At 41.0% G+C, this 19,591-nt stretch overlaps 1 protein-coding gene across 1 annotated transcript in view; it reads right to left on the minus strand.

Annotated features, from left to right (window-relative positions):
* Positions 1–14,022, minus strand: part of Cog8 (conserved oligomeric Golgi complex subunit 8) — an 83,743-nt gene extending 69,721 nt beyond the window's left edge. Inside the window, exon 1 of the mRNA XM_070277863.1 lies at positions 14,018–14,022. The gene's annotated coding sequence lies outside the window, so the exon portion shown is untranslated. The remainder of the gene's footprint in view (positions 1–14,017) is intronic.
* Between the last annotated feature and the right edge of the window lie 5,569 nt (positions 14,023–19,591).

Consider the following 19,591-nt stretch of genomic DNA (forward strand, 5'->3'; position numbering starts at 1 on the left):
GTTTCTGGGAAACGTTCCGGTTAATTTGCCTGCTGCTCGGCATCCTTTCGACTCCTTGGGTTGTCCTGGGCCTCGCTCTATGGGGCGGAATCTGTATTTTTTTTTTGGTTTTCTTGTGCCCGAGTAAACTTTGCATCCGCAGCGTGTATCCGTTCATGTTTTTCTCCTCCCGGAGCACTGTGCAAATGTTTTCCTCGACTTTCTTGGCGCCTTTCACCGCCTTTCCTCCGCCTGTCACAGAGCCCCCCGGTTTTTTCCATTTTTCGGAGCAAGATACCGAGTCTGGGGCTGTGTCTTTGTAAACATTTCATTTTCCATCAAGGTTGCGTTTTTAATTATCTTTTCTTTCTCTGGCTGCTCTCGATGTGATGGGTTCCTTCTTCTGTTTTTTTGTGATTTTTTTTTTTGTAGCATATTAGGCTCACAGTCAGCCTTTTGCTTTTTTTTTTTTTGCTTTTCTACATCATTTCGCTGGGCCAAGTTGATGAGCTTTTCACGCATTGTAGGCGCGGAGAAATAAAGAGCTGCCAGGGATGTGGGGGATGGGGGCGTGGCACCCTCTTACAGCCATGGGTCTTGCCAGTTTTCAAGCGAGTGGTTTACTTTGGAGATTAGTTTATCTAAAGTTAATGAGGGTTAAAACTAATAGGCGAATGGCTTAATTTTTAATTATGAGGCTTGCTCTTCTTTTGTGGCCGGCTTCCCCCTTTTTTTCTGGTTGGTTTCTGGTGTTTGGGCTCATCTTGTTTGGCTTTCCTTTGGGGCCATTTTGCCCTTGACGGCTTGGTGGCACTTAACTTAAACCGCCGGCGGCTAAATGGCTTTTTAAAATGGGCTTATTGCGAGTCGGTATCTCTGCAAGAGCCAGATTCACTTTCACCTTCTCCTACATTCTTTTTTGGAGTCACCTTTGGTCATCCGATATCCGTTTCGTTATTAGTTTTCATCTGAAATGGCTTGCGGAAAGTTGTCCAAGTAATTTTTGTCTAGAATTTCGAATGGCAGCTGCTCCATAAATACCCAATCCCCAACTCCCGACTGCCGGTGTCAAGATGTTCCAGACACATTTTTCAATTAATTGGCCAAACTTCAAATATCAATTGTTTTCTGTTTCGTATATTTTGTACTTTTTGGCAGTCCTGGCTTGAATTACACTCATCGTAAATTCTGTGATTCTGTGAAATATGAGAGCAGTCCTGTCATAACAATCACACATCCTGGAAAGGTACAAATAATTTCACATATGGAGTGACTGGATATACAATGGGCCATTAAAAAAGGTAAGAGTTTGATGATGGCTAAAGGGTATGAATGGAAATGATCGTTGTATTCTAAAATTAAATAAAAAATTTAAATAAAATATGCTATTTAATAAGTAACCAGTTTAATGTTTATAGATGCCTCTACTAATGTTTAAGGTTCCAGGGTATTAGCCCTTCGATAACCCCATGTTTCGGAGGCAACATCCCCAGTATTATTTATTAGACCAGTCGCTGGCAATCAAGCACAGGCTGTGCTCCGCAATTTATGCCGCACAACCCTTGAACCCCGGGCTCTAAATTATTTTTTAATTTCTTCGGCTCGAGCCTAAGAAAACTTTCGGCTGGCCGAGAACAACAAACAACATAATAATCAAGTCAATAAAAAAGTCATAAAAAAATAGAACACACAAAAACAATAAAAAACAAGAAAGCAGCTAGCGAAAATTTCTCAAAGGCCCAAGGATATCCAAAAGTCGTGGCCGTGTCCTGTGGCCAGGACTATTTGCCTGTGTTTGTGTTTGTGTTTGTGCGACTTGTGGCATGACCAGAACATGCCATAGACAAATATCAGACAAGACTAGAGACAGGCGCTGGGATCTGGGAGCGAAGAGCTTGTAAGGACGATAAAGCAGACAATAAAAACCACGAAGCCTAATAAAAATTACATTTTATTTTATTTCCTGTCACCCCGCCCAGGGTCCTCCTCCTCCCTGTCGATTCCCCTGGCTTTGGCGAACAATTTTAAATAGTCGGAGGCACGCACGTCAACAGGACAGCAGCCTTGTCCTGGGAGTCTCTAAATTACAGTCAAGATATTTGGCTACCAGATAGCGTGGGCCAGGGCCAGGCTCAGGGTACTCTGCATCCGCTTCCCCATCCTCCCACTTGACGCCGTTGGTAATGTAACTAACGACTCCCTCGTGTGCTGGCCAGTGTACAATTTGTGGACATTTAACTGTTTCTAATAATTATGTAAATGTCCGTCACTTGATGCGGCACTTTTGTGGCCAGGACCTCCCCTCCCACTCCAAAAATTTTCAACTTCCTTCGCGACTTGGCGACGAAGGACATTCATTGTCCGTTGCGGCAATTCCTCTTAGTACAATTATGTGAAGTCCTTGGGAAAATAAAATGAAAAGCTTCACGGCCAAGGGAAGAACTCCCACTCTCCACATCCCAAAGTCAACTTTAATGATGTCCTGGGGGCGTACAATTGGGAATGATGCTGGAATTACTCTCGAGTAGATTAAATTGCAATAAAGTCCGAAATAAGAAACATCGGCTATTTATAAATTACTGAACCTATAGAGTTTCAGTTTCAGGAGTATTTTGAGCTTAACTTGTTGAAATTATGAATTTTGTAATGCTTTCCTTTTAATAAATATATTTTTTAACTTTTAAGGCATCATAAATATCAAAAAGATGTATAAAAACTCAATAAAAGCTGGTGATGTAGTACGTTTCTCGCCAAGAACCCTGGCGGCTTTACGTCTCTTAATGGCCAGCAACAATGCTTCCTTATTCCTATTCCACTGCAGCGAACCATAAAATTATTATGCAAATACGGTGGGGATGGGCTGGTGAGGGGGAGACACAAAGACCAGGAGGCACAAGGACCGGGAGTGTGCACATATTAGGGCTACAAGCCGTTAATATGCAAATGGCACCGCGACTCATTCATAAAAAGGGATTTCTCCACAGCTACGCCGTCTAGGTCCTGGGAACAGGATGTGCCGGCCATTCATGGCCAGCACGCTGGGAGTTGGAGCTGGTGGAGTCCTGTAGTGCTGCGGAGGTGTGGCGCCCGGAAGAGCAGGACAATGGCGAAAGTTCGCATGTGTATAGTTTGTAAGACTAATGAGTGTTTCGAGGCGGAAAGGGGATTTAAAAAAAGGACATTAACTTGGTAAAGTAAGCGAAATGCACAGAAAATAAAGGATAACACCAGGCTTGAAATATTGAATTTTAGCTCCGCATTTTAATTTTTATTGCTGCCCTTAATATATGTAACCCTGAACTATCCAATTTCTAGTAACAGGGTACGCTTCCTGTACATTATGTTGTAACCTCGAATCTCTTAATGCAGTTGCATGAAAAATTATACAAAGCAAAGCTAAAAGAAAGGCAAAGAAAAAGTAGAAAGTAGAAAGTGGGGGAGCGGAGAAAGGCGAGAGAAAGCCGGACTGGGCCAGAACTGAGAAGTCCTGACTGTGGAAGTGCGCACACAAGAATTTCGCCACTCGACTGTGGCAGAGTAATTTCATAATTATGCAAGCACAAATGCCATTGTGTGACCTCGCCACCCACTCCATATTTCCATTTACCGCCCACTCCTCAGACCACCCGCCACTCGCCATTTTCCATTTTCCATTTGCACCAACCAGCCGCAGTATGTGGCAGCCTCAAGTGCAGGGGCAAAGTGTATAATTATTTGTTGCCTTGTAATTTTTCACTTAATTTCCATGGTCCGGGGCGTGACATCCGCTTTCTTCTGGACACAAAAAAAAACAATACAAAAGGATTGCAATTATTTTAAATAATCCTCAAGCTAGCGAAGGAAACGAAAGTCTTGAATTTTCGGTAGTTTATGAAATGCCCCGCCCATTTCCATCGTGCCACTTGATTTTCTGCTTACCAAAAACACTTAACGCTAATCATCATATAAATGGTTTGTAAAATATTAGATAAGAGCCGCAAAAAAATAAACTGTTAAATGTTTTGGAATTAAATGCGTGATTTACCCCGTTGCTGGCTGGTTAGGATTCCCCACCACACTTTTCCAGCTTTTCCCGCTTTTCCTGCTCCTCGACGCCGTCCCGAGTGGCTCAGTTTTCGGTTGCTTTTTCGCTTTTCCTCAGCGGGCGAGCGCCAACGCGATTTTCCATTAAATCCTTGAGCAGCTAACGCGCTTAACTCTGCTAACCAACAAACCTCAGCACCACCCCCACACTCCATGGTCCACACCCTCCTCTTTTTGGGAGTGAAAAATGTGGGCGGGGCAGCCCCGGCAGAGCTTATGCAAAAATTTTGTTTTATAAAATTTTCAAGTCAAGCGCCTAATCCCAACACTTATTCTTATACACTTCAATGTCTGGCACTAGAAGAAGGGGCTTGGATGGGGCACAGCGGGTGGTTTGGTGTGGGGGGTAGTGCACTGAAAGAAAACTTATAGAGTCTATTTAAAAATCTGATATTTGTGGCAAGATTTCAATTTATTTGTCAAAATAATTGATTATCTTTACTGAATTATGAAGTACATCTCTTTATTTTTTTTAAATTTCTTTCAGTGTATGTGCGTTTTGTCGTCTTGGCGTAGGGCATTGGAAAAGTTTTTCTTTTCCCAACCAGACAATATTTTATGACAAGTGCCAGAGGAGAGGGAGGAGTTGAGCGATGAATGGGTGGTGCGTCTTTAGCTTCTAAGATGGTTTCCTTGGGCTGTGGTTAGGGGCGTTGGTGCAAAAGACGGGAGGAGCGGGGGCATGGCAACACATTGGCACATTTTGGGATTATGCCACTGAAAAATTCATTCATTTCCTGCTTATTTTTCACGACAAAACGGGCGAGACCGAGACCGGGAACGAGCCTGCCTCTGCCACTGCCACAACCCAAAATACTTTGTAATATATAATTAAGATTACAAGCTTTTTGGTTTTCGAGAGGCAGTTTTAAAGGCTGTGGGAGCAGTGGGTGCTGGGCGGCTTTTACGACTCTGACTTGACTGATAACCGAAGGCGCGGCCGCAGGAATTTATTCATGGCCAGGGTCCAGGGACGGCTGTATCCCTTTGGATCCTTGGGCTTACCGGGTTGTTTATGTCCGGGCGCAACCTCTCGCAGATTAATTTATGCGCTGCGTAATTATTAAATCAAAAGTATTAATGCCCGAGCCGAGCGTCTTATCGCCCTGGACTGAATTGGCCGACCCGCCAGTAAAGGCCAAGGCGCTAATCAACATTTAAGAGTTTCATGGCCTACTTATCGGGGCTGAATGGTGGCGGAGGACTATCTGAGTTGATTTTTCGGAGTGCATTTTCTGAATACTAATTGAATGACTGAAATAAAATTCCATAGTGGGTGCATCGCCCACACACTCTCCTCCTCGCCCCACACATGCCACTCTGCCACCCACTCGCCCCAATAGCGAATTGTGGCAAATTGTCAACCATTTGACAGGAGGCATTAACAAGCCTCGCTGGCTGTGAAAGACGATACCACTTCAGTTTCAATTTGCATGACGCATTAATCAGCATTCGATTTGAATCTCGTTATCTTGTTACCAACCTCCTCCTACCCTACTCTCTGGCCCTTGCCCTCGATAAATTGGAGCATCAAATGGTGAGTAATTTCTTTATGCCGTCGGTGTAATGTGCCACCATAATTTAGCCAGGCCAACAACGATAAGGCCGAGTGGCTGGAAAAGAGGAGTGCTGCTACCTGAATGAAATTAGTATGCCAAGACATGAAAATCATTAGGCCAAAGACAAACCGCTCCAACTGCGGCTGCTCACTCTGGCTGGCTGGCTGTGTGGGTGTCACTAATTAAATTATATTCTGGAGAAGACCAGGGCCGGGTTAGCAACAATCAGAGTGGCTCAGATTTGCCTTTCCGCCCACCGCAGGTGTAATTAAAGTGCTGCCATTGCCATAAATTGTCAGTCAGAGTGCCAGGGCTTTTGACCATTTTCCGAGTGTGGTTTAGTAAGTAGAGTACTAGTAAGTTTTAGTTTTGATGAAATATATTATGAAATAGACAGGCATTGTCTACCTCAAGTTAAACCAAAAAATCAAGCTGTTTCAACCGCAAAATTAGCCACTTTCAGGGAACTCTGCGGGAAGTCAAGCCATTCAACTAATTAAAGAAACCCCAAAGGGACTCCGACTGAAGCGTATGAGATTGTTTTCGATAAAGATTATGCACAAGTTGTCTCCTGGCCCACCTCCACAACCCTAGAGCTGTTTTTCTATTTTATTTTCGCTTTTTAATTTGATGCGAGGAACAACAACGGTTCGAGAAATACAAAAAAAAACGGGTTCGAGTAACCACAATGTTCCAGGAGGAGAAAAAAAAAGGAGAATGGTTCCATTTCTGGGGCCCTTTGGCAACGGGTTAAATCGCTTGTAATTACGCTACATAAATTTTAAATAAAGTATCCGTTTCTTTTCGCCGCTCTTTCCGCCTCCTTGCACTCAAAGGATCTGCCCACAAAATTATATACACTCGAATATATATGTATGTGTGTGTACGTTTGAAATTCCCTTTGTGTTAATTGCGCTGGTTAGCGGAGCTTGGCGCAAAAAGTCAGTGCCCAAGTCAACCTCGAGTTGACCTTTTTCCCCAGCCATTACGACCCCTTCCATTACGTTCCCAGCCAACTCAACCGTCTCTGCCATCTCAACCATTTTAGCCGAGCTTACATGCTAATTGTAACCAAAAATCCTGTTTATTGTGCGCACATCAAACTTTTAGTGTTGGTAAGCGGCTTAGTATTCAAATTGAATGTAATACATTTGGCCAAATTGCATGCGAGCCCTGGGTCTTGGCCCAAAGTCCCCGGATTCCCGCTGACTTAAGCTGCCATTGTAAGCGTTTTTGGGGTCGGGGCACTGCGATTTCCCAATTCTCTGGAGGGGTTGGGACGCGCTCCCAAGGACAACCGACACACAAAAAGGTCAACGGGGTAACGAGCACCCTTGGATATGATTACGCTGCGGTGGGTCCAAGTTTTTTACGACCGACCGACAAGTTGGGGAAAAGCTTATGTGCCAGGACATAATGCTAATCGGCATTATAGAGAGGCGCTCGAGTGCCCAAATCGGGTGTAATCGTCGATCCTTAAATCGGTTAATGTCGGACAGGTAAGGGCTTATGGGGGATTGGCTCAGGAATTACCTAAAAACCCATTAAAGGAAACCCTCTGATTCAATAGATTTTATAAAACTGCAAACTAAATTATTGAACAACTCGAAATGCTGTTTTTTCCACTCACTGTGAGTTAACAAGTTTTGGCACTTTTCGCTGGCATTGGCATTTGATTTTTCATTGATTGGATAAAGCTATAAATAAACTGGATGGATGGGAAATGGTCCTTCTGCTGTAGGCCAACAGCACTCAAGGTTAATAAATGCACCTGTTCCACATCACTGTGAATTCCTTCATATCATGACCGATATCCGGCTTACACTCCCGACCAATAAAAATGTTCAAAATAATCACATTAAATAATATCCCCTTCCCAGTGGCATGTAAAGCGCATCAATTTCATGCCTTGAATAAGAGCGGAACCGGAACGGCAAAAAGTAAGGAAAAATCCATTGAAAGGCATTAAAAATTGTAACGTGGATATATGGGTGAAGGATGGGACTGGGACAGGGGCTGGGTTTGGGCAGGGTGTCCTTGCCACTCACCGCGGGCGGCTCTTGTCGTTGTACTTGGCAAAAGCGGATATTGATAAATTCACGGCAATCAATAAAAAGTGATAAATGACAATTGCGTGTTCGTCAAAATAAAAAACACAAAATAAGAGAAAAATTAAACAAAAGAAGAACCGGAAGAGTGCAAAAGAAAAACATGGTATGGCTTCGGGTTTTGGGTGGGAATTCAAACTTAACGAGCCCAGGACCTGCACCCTTTCCTGTTGCTTCAATTAATGGCCAGTGTAAGGTGAGAAAATACATATTTCTTTCTTTAATTTTCCCTGCCTAGAGGAATTCTTTGTGAAACATAAGAATCGTTCTACTAATTGCCTGCTAATATAAATTTCTCAAATGAATACGTTTCTATGTTTGAACTTTTGTCATCCTTTTGCTATTCGACTGGACATGGCAAAGGATTCTATACACAAAATTGCAAACAAGACAGAATAAAGATACAAATTACTCTGGCAAATAAAACTGAAGTAAGAGCGAAGTTGAGTCTGTTTTTTGCCATTTTACGGCATATTGCTACTGGGCCATTGTTTCTCATGCCTGAATGCACTAAAATAAGGGTGAAAGTTTAAAAGGATATACCAAGAGAAATTATTAGTTATTTATTAAAAATAAAATAAAAGAAAAGCTTTATGATAAGTGTAAAAAACAAACTATATTTCTATCTTAAAGTATATTCTGCTAAAGCTTATAGTTTATTTTGAACTCACATGTCGTATACTTTATTTTCAGTGGCTGGAACAAAATTACACAGGATCCCTGATTGCTCCAGGACAAAGCAACAATGCAGAAATCTAGAGAATGCTCGTTTGTCGCTCTGCTGACACAAAAACCAGTTTTTATCAAATTGTTAACTGAAATAGGAAATCTTAGTTATGCAATTGTTTCACATCGTTTTGGCCAACTGCTGGCCATTCGGGATGGCCAACAGTGACCTTCAGGCTGAGCTTCAAGGGTTTACAAAAAACATAAGATTATTGAAACTGTATCTTATATATTTAAGATCTGCCTCATTGAAATTTTTTTTATTTATTAAAATAGAAGAATTTTAGACATCACAGTTAGTGTTTCTATTGAGTTTATCATTAAGAGAACTTGTGTTTATTTCTCCAACTATTGCTTAGACTCCCATTCTTGCCCCATTGTTTTATTTTTAGTGTTCAATAAGCTTGTTTGTGCCACGCCCATTATGTCCTTTCTCCCACATGGCCATCATTGTTGGAATAACACAACAATAACACACACAATTATGCAAGAGAGTTCAAAATAAAAATGTTAGTCCTTCGCCAAATTGCCGCTCATTTATTTGATTTTATGTGCCAACCATTTTCCATGTACTCCAAATACTTGTATTTGTTTCTATATATACTTGGCTATAATGGCAACAAACAAAGTCGGGTAGGAATAATCCGATAAACGGCCAACGAAAGAACACACACTTGAATGTTATGTGCCCGGCCATTGCCATTTTGCCGGTTAGTTTGCCATTATTATGGCCGGGCTAAGCTCGGATTTCTTTTTTCGTATTTTGTTTGAAAGGTATCTGAAGGGATCAGCTCAGGTTGAGGTGATAAAAGCTCCTTGACGCGTCTGGAAGAGGCGGAATAACATCTGAGTATCATTCGAAGATTATTGGGGAATTCTGGAGCTTATTTAAAGAGTTAATAAGTTTATGATTCAAATAAGAAAAGTAAATCCTTTTTGCTTAGTTTTATTCAATTGTTAAAGACAACCACTAATACCATAAATGCAGGAAAGTGCAAATAAAGTCCTTATATTGTGATACAGCTTCGCATGCCATTAAAAATTCAAGTGGAACCGTAAAAAGTGGCTAGAATTCTAGGCAGGTAAAGGGAATGCAGAATCAAAGTATGATGAAGATAGAAGGGGAGATGAAGTTAAAACCTGGTAGTGGCAGTGGTAGAATCAGTGGCCTCGGGAGTCCTCGGACAGAGTCCTTTTTGCGGAGTCCTGCCACTGAGGCGTAAGCTGTCAGCTCCTAGCCGCAATGCGGCCTCAACAAGGGGGAAAACGAACCAGGATTTTGGGCGAAGAAGCAAGGACAAAGGACAAGAGCCAGGACAACAGTAGAGCCACAGAAGGCCCAGTCCATTAAATGTGTCAAAAGACACGGATTTCGGGCTATGAATACGCTACAACCTTAGAGCAAAATGGTGTAGTTGTAGAAACCTAAAAAAAATGGCTTTAAAAAATAAAGTTCTTTTAACTTTTTGGTTACTCTATTTCATATGTCAAACTTTTCCAGTCAATATCTCAATTATTTGGCAAGCTGTGACACTTTTTATTTTTGGATTAAATGGTTTAAAAAGTTTATTAGTTCTGCAGGACTTTCTGTGGACTAAATGTGCCAATCGAAAGTGTCCTTAATTAATTTCAATATACTTAATTGGCATTAGCGAGTAGCCAATAGGAAGGAATAAGTTTTCTAGCTTGGCTGATATAGTGTGGCGTTTTTAGATTTCTATTTGGGAATAACTTAGATTTTTTTTTTCATTCTCTAAAAATAAACAGAGAAAACCGCGAAAGTCTGTGGGTTATTTGAAATTGAGAGACAAAGTTGATGAGAACTAGAGGGTTTCAGATCAGAAAAGGCATGGTTTGGAGACACATCCTTGAGGCATTACCGCATGAGTGGCTTCTGGCTGGCACATAACCACACATTTTGCATACTAAGACAGTATGTTATTTTCCCCTAAAAAAAAACAACTAATTTCAGCTTCAAAGGAAGTTTTAAGCTAATTGAAATAAGTCACACAATATCCTTTCAGACTGATTTATGGCCATTCCTTGTCACCATTAAATGTCAATTGTCAGTGAACTGTACGAGATATATTCGATTTGATTGTTGCAATGACGTCAATATTTGCCAGACACCATAGAAACCAGTTGAAGAAACTTCCTGTCAAGTATGGACATTTCAACATACACCTAGGGTTGGTAGAATAGTATCTTATTCGATACAAACTACATCCTTCACTAGAATACCCACCTCAGTTGTTTCTAAACAGGAACCTAATGCACTTCACTGATTTGCTGTATGCCACATATCCTGTTTCCTCCATTTTGTTGACTTCCGTTTCGCACTCGACGTTGTTGCAGCTTCTCCCATTGTTGCCATGCGGCTACCAGAGCCAAGCGAAGCCAGTCAAACCATTGTCATCATTGCCGAGAGTCCGTGGGATGCCGGGGCGTGGCTGGCTACTTCAAAGCCTGGTAATATCCTTGTCTGGCCAAAAGCGTTGATTGTCGTCGCCTGCTCATCGTCACTTTTACTTGCACTTGCTCTACCTCTGACACCGCCTCCCCATCCTGAATAGAAAAAAGGACGAAACAGCAGCGGCACTTCGACCACTTGCCCACTTTGTTGCGGCCTTTTCGGTCATCCTTTTGCCATTACGGCGTAATTGACACTTGCTCCGCAATTTCAACCGCCACCATCCATCCTTTTTGTGTGGCGACTTCTGTCCTGCTGCAGCTGCAAGTTGGAGTTTGCTCGCTAAACGAGCAGTTCATTGAAGAAGTGCCAATCGAAGTTCCTTGACGAAGCGGGTTCAGTCAAGTGAGTGTAAGCCCGCACACATCGCATTATATCAATTACTTATCAAAACCGAAAATAAAACTCTGGGAAGTGACTGTTGCCAAACCAGAAGTTTCTCGGTTCCATAGACAGACGTAAATAGAATTTGAGAAGTAAACAACTCGCTGGAAATGCATTTTTAATAAAGCGTCGGAGGGTGAGGTCTAGAGATACCCTTGAAAAGATTTGATTAGGAAAAAGTGTGGAAGGATTGAATCTTATCAAATAAAAACCTAGGCCCCACTACTTAATCTTAATTGTTTTTCAATGTCTGTCCTTACTTCAAAACACGCTTACCCTTTGCTGGATTGTTTTCATAAAAAACAGCTCCAGGAAACATAAAGGGATTTTCGGTGCATGGTGGTAAGTTGCATACATCAAGGACATGCGGCAGCTCCCTGCTCCATGCACCACCCCAGCTGATGCATTGCAAATGCATAAACACAGTTTGATATTATTCCATCGCCAGCTGTGCGCATTCAATCCTCCTGCTCCTCCGGAACCTCCTCTGGCGGTTCCTTCTGCTTTCCTTAAAAAAAAAGGGGAATAAATAGAAAAACAAAAAAGGGAGCAACCATCGCAGGCGGACAGCGCGTTGACATCGTGCCACACATCCTGCCACACATCTTGCCGCACACATCGTATGCCGAGTAAAATTGCATTACAGTCAGCCGCCGCCTGCACATCCACATTGGATGTGAATCCACGGCAATATGACAGCCCGGAAAAACAGGATGGAAGGATGGAAGGCACAGCCATCGAACATTTGGGTTTCCCTTGTCTCCCCACCCTCCGTCGACCCTGCCGGGGCATAAAATATTCAAAATATTGTAATCGCAGAATGCGGGCAAAAACTGGGTGGGGTGCCCGTTGGTAGCTTTTCATCGAATCGACAGTCGATGTGCATAATTTCCAGTTGAGTTTGGTTCGGGTCGATGCAGTTCGTTGCAGTGCAGATATGCAGTGAGAGAAAAACATATATTCAAAGATAATACCTATATTGTCAATGGATTCATGGAATTAATAAACTATCAAGTTATTTTTCTCGCTGTATATGGCTACTACTGCTTTTATTTTCAGTTCCCCATTTTCTCTTCACTTGTGAATTATTTATTTGCCAAGTTCTGTTTGCTCGGCAAATTTAACAACTTATTAATAATGCATTTTTCTGCTGACTCCGCTTGGCTAAACAATTTCTGCCATCGAAACAAAATGTAACCAAACCGAAACCGAATCAGCCTCAAGCCCCCATAGCTCCGCCCTTTGGCGTTATTTTGGATCTCTAATCGGGCAGACAAAGCGTTTAAATATTCCTTGCATTATGCTATTTTTGACTGTCGCTTCCATTTCGAATTGCGCCATTATGATTTTCATTATTATTATTATTGCTATTATTATTATGGTTGGTGCTGCATTGTTCGCATCGCATTCGAAATCCGAGCCCAAAAGCTGTCAATGGCTTGGCGTGATTATCTACCAGCTGTCTGGATTCCGATTGTGATTGCGATTCCAAATTTTGATTCCGATTCAGATTCTGATTCTTATTCCGACTGATTGGCTGACACATGTTTGGGCTTGGCCTGGCTCAGCGTAAATTTACAAATTTCAACAAGAAGTCAGCACAAAATTATTGTGTTCTGCCGCTTGTCGAAAGAGGACGAAACATTTATGGGGCACTGTTACCCCTTCCCACCAGACATGTTTCATTTTTTGGCAGAATGTCAAAAGGAGCTTACAGTGGCTTCTATTTGTATACAGCCTTTGAGTTGCATATGTATTTAAGGGATTTTCTGGTTCTGTGTCTCTGTAATACAAGTTATTAAAAAATAGCTGAAAATGAAAATCTTTCAGCATAAATTACTCATACGCCCTGTTGTCAAGGTTAAATGTGTTTTTGATCTTTAAAGAAAAGAGCCCTAAACGGTTTCTATGTTAAGTTTTATTTTTTTTTGCCATCCACTGTATAACACTTGCCAATACTTTTTGTTTCAGCCATCTAAGCAACTTGCCAACCAGAGACTCTCCCATCCGCCGTCACCCTATCAGTACTTGGCCATAACTCACTCACGCCAGCCAGCTGCCAACTGGCTCCGCCGGAACCCTCGCCCACTCCCTGATATATACATATATCTCCCCCCTCTCCACTGCCAGCCAGTTGCAAATCTTCAGTTTGAGCCTTCGTCTGTTGTCTGGCTTGTGCGCTTTTCTGATTGACAGGCTGAACAGCGCGAAATCGTTGAAAATTGCCGAGTTTTGTATTTTCTAACCAAGTTGTGAGAAAAGTAAAAAAAAAAGCACCAGCGAAGGAGTGGCCCAGAGGGGAATTGGTAGAAGGAACCTTAGCATACTGGTGTGTCTTGCCTGGGTAATTGAACTGTAAGTACATTTGCAGCACAGTCTTAGCTTCTTTTCTGCCACTTCAGTGACTAAATATATACTTTTTTTGCTCCACGCCCACTTTGGCGGTAGGCGTAACTGTCTTGCACAGATTTAGAAAAGATATAGAATGTAAAGCCAGCTAGGTACAGAGTAAGCAAACAGTAAATAAAGTTTAAAATTCAATTACAAGGCAATGGATCACAAGTTGATTGTCAACTAGGCGATCAAGTGAAAGAAATTTCTACTGAAGTATATATGAGAAGAATTTGTAAAATTGTAAGGTAAAAATTCCGAGAAAAAAGTGGGGTTTCTTGAAGTACAACATGTCATTTGAAAGCCCTTAGTTTTGCATTAAAATCCTTAATTATCTCTTAGATTTTTGTATCAAAGTAGAGATTTTTTTCAGTGTCAAAATTAGAATTCCGATGGCACAAAAAAAAATAGGAGAAAGGAAAAAGGATTTAGAGTGGACAACAGTGTGAGTTGGCAAATGAAAGAGTCCTGGCAACGAGCTACCAGCTTTCGCTGTCTTTTGTGATGCTGAAAATCAAATCCTTTATTGCCGCTTGCTGTTGGATCAATTAACGTTGAATGTGTGTGCAAAGGCAATACCGCAAAAGCCACACTAGCACACACACACACATACACATCCACATCCACCCAGCCACATTGGTGTTACCAATCGCTGACAACCACTCAACTGCCTGCACTTTTTCGGTTGACAATTTTGTGTGTCTGCGAGAAGTGCATTGCAATTGCAACTGAAATTGTAACTGCAACACTGCCTTACCCGTACTCTTACCCTTACCCATGACCATACCAATACCCTTACTCTGGCGGCGTCCTCTAACCGTTTCCGTGCCGAGACCCGGATACGTGTACGGTTTGAAGTGGCTCGGAGCCCGGACTGCCGAACATTTTTGCGGTGAAACGTTAATTTCCCAACGACCACTTTTCAACAGTTTGTCAACAGAAGCTGGCCAAGTGCGTCCAGCTTTGGTTTACCATTTGCCAACGATGCACAGGGCTAAGGATAACAAGGATAACGACTAGAGGATACCGCCTTTAAAATATAAAGCTTACTTTAAAGACTTCATAGTACATATACACTCCTTATATGCTCTCTGATATTTACTGAAGATTTTTAAATAGGCAAACATTTTCAAAGAAAGAGTAGCATACTGTCACCAAAAATATCAACATCCTTTTCTCATTCTGCCTACAGGATATCAAAACCCCCTAAACTATTTCAATTTCCAGTCAAACAGAAAACACACAAAGGAAAGGTATTATTATTTTTGCTTTATTTTATCATTTTTGCAAGCTTCATTTATTGCCGCAATCTTGGCCAAAAAATGCTTTAAAAAGAGGCATGAGAAGGGTGGCTGGATGGCAGGAAAAGCGTGGAATTTCGGCTCGAGAGACGCAAATGGGAAAGTGTTTGCTTACACGAGCACTTTGGTAAATATCAATTAAAACTGATTTACTACCCTAGCTAGTACCTACAGTTGTTCGCAGAAGTATGTGCTTTGCCGGAAAGTTTCCGTACCTCGGCAGCAGCTTTGATTAATCCAAATTCAATCTGTAGCATTTGAATGAAAATTTCGGGCTTGTTGCCTCGATTCTTCTACTCGAAGGTACGATTTCATATTGTTTCCTGTTTGCCCTTTTTTCTCAGTTGCCCTCCGTTTTGTGGCTTAAAAACTGTGGTCTCGTTGGTGGGGAAGCATGTAATTAATTTCAAGCAGCATTTCTGTTTGCCTTCTACTGGCTGGTCCCTAAAATGAAGTATACGCCTCGTGTGTTGCAGCCCTTTGGTAGAAAACAATATGAATTGAAAATTTTGTAATATTCGTTTTGGATATAATTGGGTTTCTTTATCCGATTGCTGCCTTTGTGATTGGAACAATTTTAATTCTGAGAGAATCAATCAAAGTTAGTTGCCGTAACTTTAACCAAATTCTGTTTTATTCATATGCCAAATAAATCGATTTTTGCTACTCAGTCTTTAACTAAGGGAACAACAAATAACAAACAATTTGGTTTCCTGTTTTCCATTTCGCCATTTTTTTTTACATAAATTGTAGTTATTTCCATTACATTCTGGTTGGTCGGGCTGCTATGATACTCTTGGAAAAAGCATCATAATTTTTAAAAAATCTTTCAACTCGTTTAATGTATATAATTCAATGGAATAATGTAAATATTTCTAGAGTTTCGAGGTACAATTCGTTTAGGGCATCACTGTGGGAAACAAATTTATGGAAAATTGAATCAAAAATCCTTAAAGATATTCCGCTTCAGGATCCGCATAAAATTAGCAAAGATACTATATATACATCCATGTGAGCCATATAGGGGTTTTGAAACATTTATCCATTTTTGACGAGTCTTAAAAAAGCCTAAAAAATATTTTAGACTCAGATGTTGATTGAAAGTCAATTGCTCTGAAAATTTTAGCAAGAATTTCTTAAGGATCATGATCATATTGATAAAGATTTAATATCTCTTCAAGGTAATATGAGGGTTTCAAAAAGGGTATGGAAACATCATCACTGCCTTTCTGTTATGTTTCCTTGGTTGTTACTACTTTCGTTGTTGTTATTGTTCCGCTGCGGTGCACCTGATTGTTCATAATGGGCGTGGTTATTCGCGCTTTTTCCCTCTCTCACTCTAAGCCCCCCTCCCCTTACAATGAATAAATGAAAAAAAAACCCCTAAAAATAAAAGCGAATAAAAGGCCAACGAACATTGAGCTAGTCGGTAAACTACATACATATGTGGAGTATGAAACAGTATGTAAAATAAAAGATAAGTAACATAAAAATATGTGAATGGTACACAGACAAAAACTAAACAAAATTTTAAAACTGTTTATTATGGTAAACTGAAAACAGAGTCTTTGAAATAAATGTGTCACTTTCCATATAAAATATAAGTATGATGCTAAAAAGGTAGGTCTATATTTTTCCAACACATTTTTTATTCTTTATTGAGCCCGCAATAGCCCCTTTTTGTTTTCATCTCTGTGCCGCAGACTGAGCAAGGTAATGGCTCGGGCCAGTCTATTATACACCTCACTTGCCAAGGCAGAAAGGGCGAAAAATTGAAATTAAAGAAGCCAAGTGTTACAATAAGAGCAGGAGAGAATAAGGGAAGTAAAAAAAAGATATGGTGGAAACGGATAAAAGTCATATTTGGTAAAGCCATTTGAATTCAAGATAAAATGCAAAGTTAAAGGTTAATTTTTCCCTTATGTTTTAATAACGAAAAACTCTCTTTCAAATCTCATCCAACTGAAAACCTATATTGATTCCGATTCATCGAACTTTGAATCACCTTTTGAAAGTCCCCGAAACGAAAACATGGCATAAACACCGAAAACGCATCTCAATTTATATCAATTTGGAAAAGACCCGGCTGGGGAGTGCGGCAGCGTGTCAGTTAGTGTGGTAATAGCGCGACAGATATGAAAGAAGGCTAAAACATGCAGCTAACCAAAACCGCTAAGCAGCCCTCCGGCCGCCCTACGAAAAATCCAGTGGCGGGATTTATTCCGCAGGCCGCAAAAAGAATAACACATCACGCATACGACATGTAAGCCGCATTATGAATATTTTGTTAGCAGGTCACAGCGCCCCGCACTATATTTGGGTGTTTTGTGCCACGTTTGCACTCGATTGCAGCAAATATTAAACAGTCATAATCAACATTCGCTGGGTAACATGGGATGGGGAAAAACATTGAAAACGCATTTTCGTTTATTTGATTTATGAGAAAAAAAGCTTGACAGATGACAGTTTGCTATGTGGTGATAGCGGGATTGCAGCTTACAGAAGGACCTAGAGCCTCCCACAGGACTCTACACAGCTAATGCATCAATTATATTCCTCGCACTGCATTAAAATGGGTTTGACTGGATGGGCTGGGTGGGGGCTGAGTTGTGGCTAAAAGAGGGAACTTGCCACTTTGTGGCTGTCGCATTTTAATTGCCTGGCCAAAACGACACAGATGCAAATAGGAATTTACAATATATGGATGCATAAATGCAGAGGGTACTGGGGCGAGCGACCGAGAGCGCGATAATTATCGATATTGATATTGATTTTGATTCGTTTGAATGCCAAATGCATTAGCCAGCACAAATTCATTCTCTCTTACTTTCCTGACCACACTTTCAATGCGTTCAATTCAATTCACAGCGGTCGTTCGTTAATAACCACAAATATTTTGATAATGCACGCTTATGAAAATTTTCACAAAATTACCGACCAACGAAAAGTATTTTCTATTTTGTACACATGGCTGGGCGACGCTAGGTCAGCAAAAAATTAAATGAAATGTTTTTGGGGGTGCTATTGGAGGACATGGGGTGGAAGGCTTTGAAAGCATTCCACAACGGGTATATGTTTATATCAAAGCTTTAAGATAGCTTGAAGACATATTTACTTCTAAAAAAAAATAAAGATGTAACTAGTTTAGGACTAGCCTTTGCAGTTAAGCTTCTTAAGTCTATACATTTTTATTGGATATTTTATAGTCTACTATTTTCCTTTATGTAAACACCACCACATTAATGTTTCATTTAAATAAAATAGAAATTTTACCATAATTGGTAGAAAATTGTGAAAAATAGCCGGAGGAAAAATAATTCCATTAAAGAGCCATGTATCTGTTTTAATTAAATGTAATATTTTGATATTTGGTTGGGAATCAGATATGATTTGTTCGGAAAACAATATTTTTTTGTAATTCAAACACAAGGCTTTTAAAAGCCAAATTGTAACGAACAACCAACCATTAGGTAATTAGTTAAAACACGATTTAAATGTTAGGCAAAAATTTAAGGACTATCCGGGACGCATACAGGATATCTCAGTGGGAATTGAAGGCAAATTGCAAATTGAATGGAAAAGTGGACGAGTGTCGGGAGAAGATGGCATCGGTGTCTGGCTTGCCATTTGACTTTTGTCGGTGGTTGTCGGCCGTAAATCAATTTTAATCAATTTTTTGTGCTCAGCCCGGCCCCGCCCGTTTGCCCACTGAGTGCTTAGAAGTAATTGATTTCCCCGCCATTAGCGATGCGAATCGCAGACAATCAATTGCGGGAGTGTCCTTCCCCAACCTCACCCTCTTTCCTCCGAAGAAAGAAGAATATTTAGGAGTAGTCCTGGGAAGGAGGGTGGTATGTTGTCATTGCTCTGAGGCACAAACAAATTAAGGACAATTATTTCAATTAACCAAATGCAAATAAATCGAACCGCGTTAAGCAAACAAACATTTACGCTCGGTGCTTTTGCCTTTGCCCTTGCTTTCGTCCTGCGGAGGATATAAACGCAGGATTCAGGGAGTGGCCGGGTAGATTTTTCACTTTGCGAACGGCTCTGGGTTGGATTGATAATAATTTAGCTGGAGTTTATTTAGGCTTTAATTAATAATGAATTGAGAAACTCATTACGCGGCGGCAAACAAACGAAATAAGGTAAGAGCGAGGGTTAACTGAAGAGTTTATCTGAAATTAATAGCGACAATTAATATTACATATTTAAAAGGCATCTAAAAGGTTTGGGTTTTTGTAGTGCTTATTAAAATATTCTCTAATATTTTCTCATTATTTATTGAAAGGAATTTATTCTACCTTCGCTGACATTTACCCTTCGAGCTGAGTAAGCGTTTTGTACCGCTTGACGCTAATTACAATGGGCCAACATCCCGCCCTCGAAGGCTCTCCAGTTCACTACAGGACTCTTCGATGCCCGTTTGTGATTTCATGAAGGATGCAGGGATCAGGATGTGGATGAGTTCGATTTCGAGTAAGGTTGTCGAGTTGCCGGGACAACGCAGCTACTTAGTTAATGAACCTGTTGAGGTTGAGCGGTGGGAGTTGCTCGTGAGGCCTGAAACAATGCATGCCATTTCGATTG

This window comes from Drosophila bipectinata, chromosome 2L (assembly GCF_030179905.1).
Source record: "Drosophila bipectinata strain 14024-0381.07 chromosome 2L, DbipHiC1v2, whole genome shotgun sequence".
NCBI classification, from domain to species: domain Eukaryota; kingdom Metazoa; phylum Arthropoda; class Insecta; order Diptera; family Drosophilidae; genus Drosophila; species Drosophila bipectinata.